Source organism: Bos grunniens, chromosome 5 (assembly GCF_055505025.1).
Source record: "Bos grunniens cultivar Pamir isolate PY7600 chromosome 5, Bosgru_T2T1.0, whole genome shotgun sequence".
NCBI classification, from domain to species: domain Eukaryota; kingdom Metazoa; phylum Chordata; class Mammalia; order Artiodactyla; family Bovidae; genus Bos; species Bos grunniens.
The window spans coordinates 78395684-78411149 of NC_141169.1; the positions used below are offsets into that span (position 1 = coordinate 78395684).

The following is a 15466-nucleotide window of genomic DNA, read 5'->3' on the forward strand; positions in this document are numbered from 1 at the left end:
GACTACCCAACACTATCCAACAAGGATAACAATTATAATGATGAAAAATTAAGAAAATTCCATGATTCCATTTTCATCTAAAAGTAACATGGTGATAATATTGGTAAATAAATATTTGAAACAGAATGTCATCATAATAAAAGATAAAAATTTAAATAATACCATTTTTTATCCCTGGGTTAAATGCTTTTAAATTATAAGATCCATCCTAAAGAAACTGTTATCTCAAATACTGGAGCAGCAAGCGGCCAAAAGGAGATACTCCACGTTCAAGGTCAGGAGCAGAGGCCATGAAGAGATACCCCACATCCAAGGTAAGGGAAACCCCAGTAAGATAGTAGGTGTTGAAAGAGGGCATCACAGGGCAGACAGACTGAAACCACGATCACAGAAAACTAGCCAATCTGATCACACGGACCACAGCCATGTCTAACTCAACGAAACTAAGCCATGCCGTGTAGGGCCACCCAAGATGGCCGGGTCATGGTAGAGAGTTCTGACAAAACACGGTCCACTGGAGAAGGGAATGGCAAGCCACTTAAGTATTCTTGCATTAAGAACCCAATGAACACTATGAAAAGGCAAAATAATAGGACATGAAAGATGAACTCCCCAGGTCAGTAGGTGCCCAATATGCTACTGGAGATCAGTGGAGAAATAATTCCAGAAAGAAAGAAAGGACGGAGCCAAAGCAAAAACAACACCCAGTTGTGGATGTGACTGGTGATACAAGCAAGGTCTGATGCTGTAAAGAACAATATTGCACAGGAACCTGGAATGTTAGGTCCATGAGTCAAGGTAAATTGGAAGTGGTCAAACAGGAGATGGCAAGAGTGAAAGTCAACATTTTAGGAATCAGGGAACTAAAATGGACTGGAATGGGTAACTTTAACTCAGATGACCATAATATCTACTACTGTGGGCAAGAATCCCTTAGAAGAAATGGAGTAACCATCATAGTCAACCAAAGAGTCCGAAATGCAGTACTTGGATGCAACCTCAAAAATGACAGAATGATCTCTGTTCGTTTCCAAGTCAAACCATTCAATATCATGGTAATCCAAGTCTATGCCCCGAATAGTAATGCTGAAGAAGCTAGTAATGCTGAAGAAGCTGAAGCTGAACAGTTCTATGAAGACCTACAAGACCTTTCAGAACTAACTCCCGAAAAAGATGTAATTTTCATTATAGGGGACTGGAATGCAAAAGTAGGATGCCAGGAAACACCTGGAGTAACAGGCAAATTTGGCTTCAGAATACAGAATGAAGCACAGCAAAGGCTAATAGAGTTTTGCCAAGAGAACGCACTGGTCATAGCAAACACCCTCTTCCAACAACACAAGAGAAGACTCTACACATGGACATCACCAGGTGGCCAACACTGAAATCATATTGATTATATTCTTTTCAGCCAAAGATGGAGAAGATCTATACAGTCAACAAAAACAAGACCGGGAACTGACTGTGGCTTACATCATGAACTCCTTATTGCCAAATTCAGACTTAAATTGAAGAAAGTGGGGAAAACCACTAGACCATTCAGGTATGACCTAACTCAAATCTGTTATGATTATACAGTGGAATTGAGAAATAGATATAAGGGACTAGATCTGATAGACAGAGTACCTGATGAACTATGAATGGAGGTTTGTGACATTGTTCAGGAGACAGCGAGCAAGAGACGCCCCCCCCCCCCAAAAAATGCAAAAAAGCAAAATAGCTGTCTGAGGAGGCGTTATAAATAGCTGTGAAAAGAAGAGAAGCAAAAGGCAAAGGAGAAAAGGAAAGATATACGCATTTGAATGCACAGTTCGAAAGAATATCAAGGGGAGATAAGAAAGCCTTCCTCAATGATCCGTGCAAAGAAACAGAGGAAAATACTAAAACGGGAAAGACTACAGATCTCTTCTGGAAAATGAGAGATACCAAGGGAACATTTCATGCAAAGATGGGCTCAATAAAGGACAGAAATGGTATGGAGCTAACAGAAGCAGAAGAGATTAAGAAGAGGTGGCAAGAATACACAGAACTGTACAAAAAAGATCTTCACGACCCAGATAATCACAATGGTGTGATCACTCACCCAGAGCCAGACATCCTGAAATGTGGAGTCAAGTCGGCCTTAGAAAGCATCACTACGAACAAAGCTAGTGGAGGTGACGGAATTCCAGTTGAGCTATTTCAAATCCTGAAAGATGATGCTGTGAAAGTGCTGCGCTCAATATGGCAGCAAATTTGGAAAACTCAGCAGTGGCCACAGGACTAGAAAAGGTCAGTTTTCATTCCAATCCCAAAGAAAGGCAATGCCAAAGAACGCTCAACTATTGCACAATTGCACTCATCTCACACGCTAGCCAAGTAACGTTAAAAATTCTCCAAGCCAGGCTTCAGCAATACGTGAACCATGAACTTTCAGATGTTCGAGTAGGTTTTAGAAAAGGCAGAGGAACCAGAGATCAAATTGCCAACATCCACTGGATCATCGAAAAAGCAAGAGAGTTTCAGAAAAACATCTATTTCTGCTTTATTGACTATGCCAAAGCTTTTCACTATGTGGATCACAATATATTGTGGAAAATTCTGAAAGAGATGGGAATACCAGACCACCTGACCTGCCTCTTGAGAAATCTGTATGCAGGTCAGGAAGCAACAGTTAGAACTGGACATGGAACAACAGACTGGTTCCAAATAGGAAAAGGAGTACATTGCAACTTATATGCAGAGTACATCATGAGAAATGTTGGGATGGATGAAGCACAAGCTGGAATCAAGATTGCTGGGAGAAATATCAATAACCTCAGATACGCAGATGATACCACCAGTATGGCAAAAAGTGAAGAACTAAAGAGCCTTTTGAGGAAAGTGAAAGAGGAGAGTGAAAAAGTTAGTTTAAAGCTCAACATTCAGAAAACAAAGATCACGGCATCCAGTCCCATCACTTCATGGCAAATAGATGGGGAACAGTGGAAACAATGGCTGACTTTATTTTTGGGGGCTCCAAAATCACTGCAGATGGTGACTGCAGCCATGAAATTAAAAAAGACACTTACTCCTTGGAAGGGAAGTTATGACCAACCTAGACAGTATATTAAAAAGCAGAGAGATTACTTTGCCAACAATGGTCCGTCTAGTCAAGGCTATGGTTTTTCCAGTGGTCATGTATGGATGTGAGAGTTGGACTGTGAAGAAAGCTGAGCGCTGACGAATTGATGCTTTTGAACTGTGGTGTTGGAGAAGACTCTTGAGAGTCTCTTGGACTGCAAGGAGATCCAACCAGTCCATCCTAAAGGAGACCAGTCCTGGGTGTTCATTGGAAGGATTGATGCTGAGGCTGAAACTCCAATACTTTGGCCACCTCATGCGAAGAGCTGACTCACTGGAAAAGACCCTGATGCTGGGAGGGATTGGGGGCAGGTGGAGAAGGGGACGACAGAGGATGAGATGGCTAGATGGCATCACCGACTCGATGGACGTGAGTTTAGGTAAACTCCAGGAGTTGGTGATAGACAGGGAGGCCTGGCATATTGCAGTCCATGAGGTCGCAAAGAGTTGGAAATGACTGAGTTACTGAACTGAACTGAAAATGAAACAGGCACTGAGAAGGCAAAACAGTAATGCATATCAAATACCAGAAAACTTTACATTATCTACCTTTGCCACTTGGGTGAGCTATCCTAAACAAAGTATACACATAAAAATGACTATATAATGTTATTTGGAAAAGGAGAAAATTAGAAGAAATCTAATAGTTTAATAAGTTATTTTTTATAAATATAGTCCTTCCCCCAAGATAAGGTCAGCTCAAAGTATTTAGGGGCCACACAATATTTGCTTATTTGAATGAGTTAATAAGCTTACTAAACATTTAAGTAATTTTGGGGCTACTCACAAAAAAATACTGACTTGAACTTGCCCAATTTAAATTAGGGTAATTTCCAGGCCTCTTATAGTATTATATAATAAAGGTCCCAGTATTATGTCACAGATCTCTATTCATTAGATAAATTATCATCTCAAACTAAAATGATAAGTTTCCTATTCTTTTTTTCATTTAAATAATGGATTAAAGTTTTGGTATACCTAAAACTTTCTACTAGAATTGTCTAATAACTCTCCTGGAATTTGAAATGAGATTTTTTTTCTATTAAGATAAACATTATTATATTTTAAATGTAAGAGTTCATACTAAAATATGACTTTATGGAGAAGGAAATGGCAACCCACTCCGGTACTCTTGCATGGAAAATCCCATGGACGGAGGAGTGTTGTAGGCTACAGTCCATGGGGTCGCAAAGAGTCAGACACGATTGAGCGATTCTACTTTCACTTTCATATTCAGAATAATAAAATAAATTTCACATAAGAACTTAAAAAATAAATAAAATATCACTTTATAATTTACATAACTTGTAGTTATGATGTACATCAATGTAAGCAAGCATATATGCTTACAATAGATTACCTTTATTAACCAGGATGGTATCTAAAAAATCTTGCATATTATGTACAAACAGAAAATGCTAATGATATTAACCCCGATTCTAGAGACAGACATTCTGGAGTGTGAAGTCAAGTAATCCTTAGTCAAGCATTACTACGAACAAAGTTAACAGAGGTGACGGAATTCTAGCTGAGCCATTTTCAATCCTAAAAGATGATGTTATTAAAGTGCTGCACTGAACATGTCAGCAAATTTGGAAAACTCAGTAGTGGCCACAGGACTGCAAAAAGGTCAGTTTTCATTATAATCCCAAAGAAAGGCAATGCCAAAGAATGTTCAAACTACTGTACAATTGTGCTCACATCACATACTAGCAAGGTAACGCTAAAAATCCTTCAAGCTAGGCTTCAACAGTATGTGAACTGAGAACTTCCAGATGTACAAGCTGGATTTAGAAAAGGCAGAGGAACCAGAGATCAAATTGCCAACGTCCATTGGATCATAGAAAAAGCAAGAAAATTCCAGAAAAATCATCTACTGCTTCACTGACTACTCTAAAGCCTTTGACTGTGTGGATCACAACGAACTATGGAAAATTCTTAAAGGGATGGGAATACCAAACCACCTTACCTGCCTCCTGAGAAACCTGCATGCAGGTCAAGAAGCACAGTCACAACCAGACATAGAACAACAGACTGGTTCCAAACTGGGAAAGGAGTATGTCAAGGCTGTATATTGTTACCCTGTTTATTTAACTTATGCAGACTGCATGAGTGCTCAGTCGCTTTAGTCCTGTCCAACTCTTTGGAACCCTATGGATAGTAGCCTTCCAAGCTCCTCTGTCCATGGGAGTCTCCACACAAGGATACTGGAGTGGATTGCCATGCCCTCATTAAAGAGATCTTTCCCGCCCAGGAATCAAACCTGCATCTCTGCATTGCAGGTAGATTCTTTATGACTGAGCCACTGAGGAAGTCCTATATGCACACTACCCAATGTGAAATGCCAGGTTGGATGAATCACAAACTGGAATCAAGATTGCTGGGACAAATATCAACAACCTTGGATATGCAGATACCATTCTAATGGCAGAAAGAGAAGAGGAACTAAAGAGCTCTTGATAAAGGTCAAAGAGGACAGTGAAAAAGCTGGCTTGAAACTCAACATTCAAAAATTTAAGATCATGGCATCCGGTCACATCACTTCATGGCAAATAGATAGGGTAGGGGGGGAATGGAAACAGTGACAGATTTTATTTTCTTGGGCTCCAAAATCACTGTGGATGGTGACTGCAGCCATGGACGCTTGCTCCTTGGAAGAAAAATTACGACAAATCTAGACAGTGCATTAAAAAGCAGAGATATTATTTTGTCAATAAAGATCCTTATAGTCAAAGCTATGGTTTTTCCAGTAGTCATAGTGCTGAAGAACTTACATTTTTGAATTGTGGTACTAGACAAGACTCTTGAGACAAGACTCTTGTCTCCTTGGACTGCAAGGAGATCAAACCAGGCAATCCTAAAGGAAATCAACCTGAATATTCATTGGAAGGACTGATGGTAAAGCTAAAACTCCAATACTTTGGCCACCTTATGCAAAGAGCCAACTAACTGGAAAAGACCCAGATGCTGGGTGTTCTGATTGCTCTCTTTTTCAGTTTCAGTTCTGTACCACTTCACTCAGTCAGTAGAGGATGAACAAGAAAAATGCTCTCCCATTTGTCAAGCCAACTTGGGTACTCTCCCTTATCCATAAATGCCTGGTAGAATCTTAAATCTGCCTTAGTATCAATCACTGTAGACCTTAAAAGAACTTTCACATAATCCAATCCTAGCCTATCACCTCTTTCAAGATGTGACTCAAATTCATTGCCTCATGCTTTATCCCACAGACTCTGGCAGCCCCTCTATTACAATTTCATATCTCTTTCACAAAAGCTACTTGCTTTGCATACCTTCCCCTAATATCTAATTGAATTTTTAAAACTAATCATTCCAAAGTAAATCACTTTTTCTAACACAGGGGTTGAAAAGGACTTTAGAGGTCATCTAATTCTTCATACCTGAAAGATGAACCTATTCCGTAGTATCTCTTATCAATGTTTATCTAATTTCTATTTGAGTAGTACCAGTGATAGGAAAAAGCTTTTGAACAGTGCATTCTACTTTTTAAAAATTTATTATTAAATCCATCCATAAGTTTTTATTATACAATTTGTAACACTACTACATATTAGCTTAGTTACTATTACTTAACCTAGGACAAGTTTATCTTTCCTGCCAGATTATAATTTGCTTTTTTGAGCATTTTTTGTAAGTATAATATTATTATATGGCCACTGTTAATCATTTAAAATCTAAAGAAAAATTATAAATACAACAAAAGTGATTCTAAAATCTAGTGTTTGGTGTAATTCCCTCTAGTATTTTTTTCTATGTATTATATAAAATGCAACCTTGTACAGCATACACAACATAATTTACATTTCATTGTATCTTCTTACATGTTTAGAAAACATGTCTTTAATATTTGCATAACCTACAATCTCATGAAGAGTCATTAACCATTTTCCTATTTTTGAACATGTTAGTGGTTTCCCATTTCTTCCCATTCCCACCAGAGAATGTGATGTGATGTGATAAATGATTCACTAGATCACTCAGTAACTTCCTACTGGCAGATTTCTAAAATTGGGACTGTGAGGTCAAAGAACATGAACATCCTTAGCTCTGTTGATACAAGTAACAAAAAGTGTGTTCTTCTATTTGCTTACTTTACCCCGCTTAGAGTTCTGTTTCACAGAACTTTCTGAGTAGGTAGCTAAGCCAAGTGACCTTGTATTCTATGATCACATCTGATGGGACCAAAGGTAAGTGCTGACCAAAGCTTAGCCCATCAGAGTCTAAGTCCAAGGTATCAGTAATTGGAACTTCTGTGTTTCTACCAGGCACTGGTACTACGAAGTGGTATAATCAAGATTTGCAATAGCCATGTTTTGTTTTGGGTTTTTTTTTTGTTTGTTTGTTTGTTTTTGCCATGCACACAGAAATGCGGAAGGGGTTATTCTGAAGAACAGGGAGTTGTAACAGTCCTGTTTGCAGGCTCCTCTGAGGCCTAGATGAATTTACTGCCCCTTGGCTCCTGGAGACGCCTTTTATTTTTTCTATACACCCCTCTTTTCTCTTGAGTTATATTTTCTTCTATGCCTTGCTACAAAGGGTTCTCTAGTTAAGATAAAATATATTACTACATTGTTTCCCCAAAAGTTAAATCAATGCATACTGTAATCTGAAGTTACATTGTTATTGAAGCATATGGGGGTGCCAATGGAAAATACAACCATTCAGTAAATTTTTTGCCAATGTAATAAAAGAATATTTATTTTGTATATTTTTTTGACTGCCAGTTATATAAAACTTTTTTTCCCATATATCCGGCATTTGTGTTTCCTCCTTTTTGAAGTATCTGTTCATGTTAGATATTTAGTTAGCTTAGTAGCACAGTTGTGTCCGATTCTTTGCGACCCCATGAAGTGTTGCCTGCCAGGCTCCTCAGTCCATGCAATTTTCTAGGCAAGAACACTGGAGTGGGTTGCCATTTCCTCCTCCAGGGAATCTTCCCAAACCAGTGATCAAACCCGCATCTCCTGTGTCTCCTGCATTGTAGGTGGATTCTTTACCCACTGGGTCACCTGGGATGTACCTATACAAAACTTTTTTTCCTCATGTATTAGGCATTTGTATTTCTTCCTTTATTGAATATCTGTTCATGTTCCTAGATAACGATTTAAAGACTTCTTAAACACAGTAGTCATTTATTCTCTCCCTTTATCTCTTTGGAATCTTGTTTCTACACCACTGGTATCATAACATTTGTTATATTTTTCTGTCTAGGTTAATGCAATGGCTTTCTAATTGAAACTGAGCATAATAGCTAAGATTATAGGATTGAAGTTGAACCGATCAAGGTTTTAATCCCAGTTAATCATTTAATTATTAGTGAACTTGAAAATAGTATGTAGCTAATAGGAACAGTTTTATTTATTCAATAAAGATAAATTCCAGTTATTTCAAATGTTTAATAAAGGTTAAATGAGATGATAAATGTATTCTGCACGGTCTGACATATAGAAAACACAAAAAGTTGGTACTGCAGTTACAGCAGTTGTACTGTAAGTGCATTTAAACTGGCTTGAACTGAACTATATGTTTTGCAAATAGAAAACACCTGTACCAGAAAGCACACAAACACAGGTGTGGCAGTTAAAGGCAACAATGCTCATGGTCTCTGTTGTGGGAGTCAGACTGAGAGATCATGAGCCTGCTGCTTCCTCTTACTGCATGCAGCATGACCCCTGAACACAGAAGGAATTATTTCATCTGGTGCCCAAGCAAAACAGCAGCAATCTATTCCAACCCTGTGTGGGGCTGGGGGGAGGGAACACATGCTGGATTGGACTTAATGAGAGAGTTGATCTCCAAAGTTATACCCTCCTAAAGGAATTCTCAGGGACTTTTTGGACTCTATGCGAGTCCAAATTATATTGTGGTGGTAATGACAACATAAGAAAAATCTTGCCTGGTATGGATGAAGATGAAGATGAAAAAAAGAAGAACTCAGGCTGCCTTGGAAATTGTTCTCTCCAATGTTTTCATCACTTTAACTACCAGTTATCTTTTTAGATGACAAAATTGAAGATTTATTCCTCAGATGTTTAAAACTATTCAAAGGTTCCTCATTCTTTATAGGATACAGTAAAAAACTTCTATGCAAACCAAGGTTTCCATTCTCAAATCCTGTCCTACAGTACTTAGCTCTAATTCTACACTCAGCCACCAGCACGCCTCCCTGCATTTGCTGCTGCAGACTAGAATTCCAAGCCCACGTTACCTGTACAGTCGACCACCTGTTCCTCTGTCTCCCACACCACTCCTGCACTGTGTCACCAATCATACTGAATGCAACTGACTGGTTAACAGACTGTTAGTCGAGTACCAGGTGAGCACAGACCTGTGAGAACATGTCCAATCATGTTCTTTATGCAGAATCTAGCAAGGAGAGGTGGATGTGCAAAAAGTCTTCTTTTGGAAGTGATGAATACATCATGGCATAGATTGCAGTGATGGTTTCACACGTGTACACGTGCACGGGTGCTAGGTCACTTCAGTTGTGTTCGACTCTTTGCAACCCAATAGACTGCAGCCTGCCAGGCTCCTCTGTCCATGGGACTTTCCAGGCAAGGGTACTGGAGTGGGTTGTCATACCCTCTTCCAGGAGATCTTCCCAACCCAGGGGTCGAACCCATGTCTCTTACATCTCCTGCATTCAGGTGGGTTTTTTACCTCTACTGCCACCTGGGAAGCCCCTTATAAGTGTATACTTATCTTCAAAGCTCTTGAAGTTACACACATTAAGTACATACAGTTTTTTGTATGTCAATCATGCCTCAATAAAGGGTTGTTTTTTTTTAAAGCTTTTGTTAAAATAAATGAATGTAAGGGATGAGAGGGGAATGAAGAGATCAAAGAAAAATTATCCTATAGAGAGAAGGCTAATAGTACTCCTAGGTTCTCACTACCAACCATAGAAAATTATTTTAATATTCATGGGATTATTACTGAAGCCCCTCAGAGAACCGAATGGTTTTTTAATATTATCTCTTTTATATCCACAATAACTCCAGAAGTTTTAACAAATGGGGAGACAGGTTTAAGTAACTTGCCTAGAGACCTCCAGAGTAGACAGTATGTGAGATGGGACTAATCTAGGTCTGCTTGTGTTCTTAGCCATTGTACTGAAGTAGACACTACTTCCTATGCTCTCCCATTAAATTCTGACTTTGGAAAAGAGCATATAGTCAACATTAAGTCCTGAAAGAAAAGACAAGTGGTATGGTTTTGCAGCACCAAGTCAACAAGGAATGGTCCTGATGACAGGCTTTCCTCAATTTCCACGGGAATAAAGTGGGGATAACAACACATTCCTAGCTTTCCTGGATCAACCTGGTGGCTTATCATTTGTGACTCAGCTTATATGAGATCTCCTCCACTCAACATAAAATTTGTTGCCCTAAAATCCCTTAACACATTACATTTTGTCTTCACATACTCGTCATTATTCAAAATCACACTGTTCATTTATTTTAACTGTGTATTATCTGTCTCCTTCTGTATTACGTAAGTCCACGAAAGAACCTGACCATTGTGTTCCACGTCCTATCCTCCACACCTGCAACACTGCCCAGCACAGAGTAAATGTTCAATAAACATGTGATAAGTGAATGATAACAGTAACAGAGCCAAAGAAGCAATGTCTCAGTGGACAGTAGGGGGATCCTGAGCAAGGTGAAGCAGGTGGGTGGGGTGAGCACAACAGAGCAGAAGGAGACCAGATAAGCAAACAGGTTTTATGTCTCCACCAATGTCCACAGAAGAAAGTGCATTAACTCGGAACAGAAATATGCTAACCAGGTGACAACTGGGCCCTGGGATGGAATGGTATTTGCCCTCAGGCTGTCCTTCCTCAGTGCTCCACCCCCACCCACTCTGGGCTCCAAAATCACCAAGCAACATCCTGATCATGAGTTTACGACTATAAACACAGATACAAGGGCAAGAATCTGCAAACTAAGAAACAAGAACATCTAGTTGACCTGGCAATTACTTTTTTTTTTTTTAACGTTTAGGCATTTATGAAAATATATATTTCTTATGACCTTGATTATTGAGGGAATTATCTTTCAAAGTTGCCCCTCTTTGGGCACATTGAAAACTGTATCTGTGAGAGTTTAGGGTGATACCCCAATGTTCTGCTCCTCATGAAGCTAACAATGTAGGAAGTAAGTTGGCTTTGCCCGTATCTTTGTACTCAACACGCGATAGTCAACATTAGCTGTTTTTGCAACTCAAGTTCTGTGACTCTGGACAGGCTGCTTAATTCTTATGGGCCTCAAATTCTTCTGACAGATACAGTCTTTAAATTATGTGAAAATAAACATCTAGCAATGTATAATAGGGATCTAAAAAATCTAACAGATTTCATCTGCTTGCCTTATGGAAATACATCTTGCCTCATAATTCATGAATGTGGGGTCAGGGCCAGGAAATTGGCAAAAATTTAAAAACAACACAGGAATTAAGCAAACAGGGAAGAAGGAAACAACTACTTACAGGGGAAGTTGGTAAGTCAACACTTTTATTACAAAAGAACAATGTAGCCCCCACAGATTAGGGTTATCTGTAAAACTATGGAAGTTTTTTCAGATAAGGTATCCCTAGATACTTTCATACAACTCCATCAAGTCATCACTGGGCTTTAAGTGGCGACAACTGAATGAGAAAGGCATGAGTATATTACACAAAACTGTTCCAAGGATCTGCTTCTGCCTACATAGATCCACGCACTGCCAATGTACAGAAAGTTTGCCTTTTTACTTTACAGAAGCATAGAAGCAGTTATAAAAACAGAAGAAATAGCTCAGAAGAAACTGATGATAATCAACTATATGGCACATTCACAGGAAGAAAAGTCCTGCCAAATGGAAGCACCTTTGAGCACAGCTTTTGGGTGAGTTTACATCTTTCATGTGCACATTTTATAGACATCACACCTTGCAGCTCTATATCTAACACAGCAATGCTAAAGTGTACTGAGGCACAATGTTAACAACTCATTCTAAGCACTTCTTGAAACCATGACGACATGGAATTGTGGGAGAGGGCAAAAGAAGGCAATTTTCAGTACATCTATTTTAAAAAGTCACATTTTTATGCAAATGGCTTCAATATTACCAGGAACATGAGAACAAAGCAGCATCAGTGATGACAGCATAAGCCGGTTCTTCTTCCCTTCAAATCCCTAGCGCTCCATCGTCTGTCCAAGGGCCAAATGGACCATCATGGCCAAAAACAGTTAACAGCAAAAACGGATTATAAATCAGTATCTCAAAAGCCAAAGACAGAGTCAATTTATAAGTGAGACTGAATGTGGTAATAAGAAAAATGTAAGAATTTAACTGATGTTTATGAGCTCTGTGGTCTACTTGAAATAGTTGTCAGGCAGCCTTCCAGCATAAAGTGTCAAAGAAGCAGAAAGACTTGACTGTTCATACTGCATCAGTGGTGGATTGAGATGCCGTCTACTCAGATTGCTATGGATTTGAATCATTCCAGGTACTTTATTCAGTTTCCAATTTTTTATCTATAGAATAATACCTTTATAAGAAATAACTCGGAATAAGGGTTGCTTTACATATTTACAAACATAAAGCTAAATTTTCCATTTAGTAAAATCTTAAGTTGTATTGAAGGAGACTGAAAAGCCTCATGCCATTGAGAAGTTGGAAGAAGGGTCAGAAAGCACTGAATCTAGCACCTCCCGCCACCTTCAGAGACAGGGAGAGTGGGAACCAGGAAGCAATGCTTCCCAGCTGACCTGACATTTTCAACTTATGGTGGTAGGTGTCACCACTGACAATGTTTGTGAATGGAAGTGAACATCTCCCCATAAGCAACACCAGGTCCAAAGACCACATTCCCTCAAAGGAACTACACATCGTGGGACTGTGCACTCCTGTCCCCCAGGCACCCTACTAGGAATCACAAGTGTTCCAGGGACTATGCCGCTGCCCACTCCTCTTCACCAATTTTAGAAAGTAAAACCCTAGGCTTCTTGTCAGTGGCTGATGGACCAAAGTTTTTCAACACTTTTTGAATACCCTGTGGCTTTACTGTTTACTACTCAGAAAAATTCAGCCAAGAAACATATTAATAAACATGTTTACAAGTGAAAACAAATAAATGCCTGCCAATACCTATAAATGCTGGGATACATTCTGCATAAATACCCACTTAAAAAAAAAAAAACAATCTTACAACGTTAACTCAGTAACAGTCATAACAGTAAGGAAATCCACGAATACTTAGGGAACTTGAGAGGTGTCCTGATTTGCCCAGTTCACTTCAACTGCTTGAGCAATCACACCCCAGGCACACAGAATACTCTAGTACTTCATACCCACTCACTCACAGGCCTTTTCAGGTTTCTAAGATACAAGGTAATTAAGGTAACACAAACAGCCTAAATGTACATGCTTTTAAATTATCTCATTTCCTCTCAAAACTTATATTGCTTATGAACAATTGTTTTCATGAGTGAAAATTTCATCCAAATAATACAACATTCACTTAAAATTTTTTTACAGATGCTGCTAAGGAAATTTTCAGGCAGATACATGTCTATTGTTAGTGGAAAAGATGCTTTTTAGAGGTAGTATGTACCTGATCTGATTTTGCATATTAAAAAAACTTGAGAATAGCCCAGTAAACACAAAAGAAGGTAAGAATTTTAACTACAATAAGTCAACAACAATAAATACCAAGAACCCATAATTAGCAGTCAGGCTTGAAAACCTGAAGTAAGAACATGAGTCCTTGACCAGTACAAGGTTATCTAATTTTATTCTACAATCAGAAAAAGAAAATCAAAGTAAGGCCTGTTAACAACGACCTGTTCCAGCTCTCCCGGCAGCCACTGACCCACTGACATGAACGTCCAAGATGACAGCAGAACAGCACAATTAGAGGAACTAACGCTGCATTAGCAAATCCTCTCTTTGCAACTCCTTCCCATATCAAATAAAAATGGCAGACCCAGCTAGATGCACATATCCCTGGCACTATGATTTAAATGACAGGAAAACTTACACAAAAGAAGTATCCAGAGTATAGACAGCACTCTTTTTGTTTTTCACTTTTATGTTTTAGGGCACAGTTTTGGGGAAGGGTATATACAATGCTGCCTCACAAAGGATATAGAAGTCCCTTGTTTGAGCTACCAACCTCTTAGCCACACAGAAAAATGTCAGTCATCCATTTGTTAGCACCAAAATCTCCTTCTGCTGCTTACAATATGCAGCACACATTTTAAGGGGCTGTTCAAACAGAAAAACAAAGGAAGCCCTTGAAACAGAAGCAGATCCTCCGAGCTTTGCCCTTTCCTTTATCACTATGCCTATACGCCTGCTGTTAAAGCACTGTCACATTGTCTCCACATGCTCAAGCCCTCGAAACTTGTGCAAAAGCATTGCAAAATTAACTGCATAAACCTCACATTACAAAACATGAGCTAGTAATGTGAAGCCAGTCACGTGGGCCAGAATAATGATGAATAAAATCATAACCTACAAATGTCCCTGACCTGAGACATTTTCTTATTTGAAGAAGACATTGAACACGTTGTGGCCATGAGTATATTTCGAGTATTGGTACAATTCACTCTGAGAAACCATTAAAATTACAGTCTTTTTGCCACTTTCAGAAGTCATATTATAATTTTGACTAAATTTTTAAAGATTAAAAAATAATTATTTGATTTTTCAACATCAACATGTAACTGTACAGGTATAACTGAGCTGCTTAAAATCAATACAACAGAAGTGTGTAATGTTGGAGGCTCCTTCCAGAAGAGCTTACAGCTCCCTTTCCTGGAACCACATGGAGATAATGCCCCACACCAAACGTAGTACAAACGGGATACATAGTACTTGAATTACTTACCTTATAAAAGCTGAAATTATTCCTCTTGGTTAGTAGTCACAAATGGTTAAGAAGTAAAACTCCCTTCATCTGTTCTTCTAGTGAGCCAAATCTAGCTCCCATTAACCCAGTCCATTGCAGATAATTCCACACTGCACACGCTCCCAGTTCCCACCCCAGCAAGGATAATCACATTCCGACGGGGAGTGAACAGATGGTGGATTCCATGGTAACCAGCCCTCCTAAGGCGATTGGTAGAATTGTGTGACTACTGCTTATTGGGTAACAATTGCTGTCTTTGTGCTCCAGCCTCGCAAATCCTAACGGAAGGAACATATAGCCACTCACATGTGCAGGGGCTTGCCTAGCAGGTGTTTGGCTATTTAAACAAGGCAATGCAGGCCAATTAAAAGCTGTCCTGCAAATCTACCCTTGGAGGTACAAAGCGCTAACATGCCAGATAGTGTCCACTGCTCATTCACAGAAAAAG

The 15466-nt window shown here is 39.1% G+C and overlaps 1 protein-coding gene across 4 annotated transcripts in view; it reads right to left on the reverse strand.

The window, feature by feature from the left end:
• FGD4 (FYVE, RhoGEF and PH domain containing 4) overlaps positions 1 to 15466 on the reverse strand; it is a 234487-nt gene that overhangs the window by 126251 nt on the left and 92770 nt on the right. Inside the window, exon 1 of one of the 4 annotated variants that reach the window (XM_086401419.1) lies at positions 14998 to 15211. The exons of the other annotated variants lie outside the window; for them this stretch is intronic. The gene's annotated coding sequence lies outside the window, so the exon portion shown is untranslated. Of the gene's footprint in view, positions 1 to 14997; positions 15212 to 15466 lie in introns of those variants that run through there. 4 annotated transcript variants of the gene reach the window in all.